Source organism: Myotis davidii, unplaced genomic scaffold, assembly GCF_000327345.1.
Source record: "Myotis davidii unplaced genomic scaffold, ASM32734v1 scaffold937, whole genome shotgun sequence".
Classification (NCBI taxonomy): domain Eukaryota; kingdom Metazoa; phylum Chordata; class Mammalia; order Chiroptera; family Vespertilionidae; genus Myotis; species Myotis davidii.
The window spans coordinates 385,526-386,827 of record NW_006288252.1 but is presented as its reverse complement, the minus strand read 5'-3'; the positions used below and the strand labels follow the sequence as shown (position 1 = coordinate 386,827).

General features: G+C 66.4%; 1 protein-coding gene across 1 annotated transcript in view; it reads right to left on the bottom strand.

Annotated features, from left to right (window-relative positions):
- The window catches only part of SORCS2 (sortilin related VPS10 domain containing receptor 2), a 145,861-nt gene that overhangs the window by 95,045 nt on the left and 49,514 nt on the right, over positions 1–1,302 (bottom strand). The gene's annotated exons all lie outside the window — the stretch shown is intronic.

Sequence of the window (1,302 nt, the reverse complement as noted above, 5' to 3'; positions counted from 1 at the left end):
GGCCGGGCCCAGCCTGTCCGCGTGGAGCCGCGGGTGTGGCCTGAAGGCGCGCGACACCGGGGCCCTTTGTGTGTGGCCACGGCAGATGTGGGGACCCATGTAAGCATGGCGTGTGGGACACATCAGTGTGTACGAGGGCACACATCGGGGGGCTCCCCCAGGGCTGTAATGTTTCATTCCTGTCCACCATCCCAAACTCATCTGCAGAACAGTAACATCTGTCTGGTGCCCGGGCCGCGGGCCGGTTGCACTGTGTCCGGAGACGGAATTGTTTCCTATCGAGGCGTTAGTGTTACGGGTGTCCCCAGCCAAGCGGGGGTTCCTGTCCTGAGCCTGTGACGAGGACACGTGGGTACCCTGGGCAGCCTGGGCACAGCCCTGGCACGTACACCCTCCACAGGTCTGTGGGTGGTGGTGGGCTGGTGGGTGCTAGTAGCAGCCGTGATGGCAAGAGCCGAGTTCCCGCAGGCTTGGCCCGGGGCATGAGGACGAGGCTGTGGTCGTGGCCAGCGGAGAGTCAGATGCTCTCAGGCCAGAGCCCCTCGGTGCGTGCCCAAGGAGGTGGCGGGGAAGGGAATGGACCCCCGGGCCCCAACGGCTCACCGTCCTCAGAAGGGGAGGCGGCCAGCTCTGCCAACCCGAGCGGACCCCTGGGAAACGGCCTGCACTCCAAGTGCATCGGACCAGCCCCAGGGCCTCCCCCGGGTGCACCCTCCATATTCACAGGCACCGGTGATGGCGGCGGTGACAGGTTACTGTGCCCCCCAATTCATACACCGATGCCCGGCCCCAGGACCCCAGAATGCGGCCCGACCGGGAAGTGGGGCGGGTGCAGAGGTGATGAGCTAAGAGGAGGTGACGCTGCAGCAGGGCGGGCCCCTGATCCAGCGTGACTGTGTCCTCATGAAAGGGACATCTGGACGCAGACGCACGGGGAGAGCGTGATGAGACGTGCAGGCAGAGATCGGGCCATGTGTCTACAAGCCAAGCACCCCCGTAGGTGCCAGCCGACCCAGCCGCCGGGAGAGAGGCTGGGACGGGCTCAGCCTCAGAGGGCACCAGCCTGCCGACACCCTGGCCTGGCCTTCCCCTCCTCCTGGCCACCCCATCACGCAAGCCCGGCTTCCCTCGCCCCTGCCCTGTCCTCTCAGGCCACCCAGGGCGATGGCCGGTACTCGTGTCCTTTCTCCATCCTCAGAGCCACAGCCCGGATCAGGCACCTGCTCTCACCTGATGTCACAACAGCAGCCCAACAGGTCTGCCTGCCCGCCTCCCTCCTCCGCAGCCTCCCGCCTCTCGGCT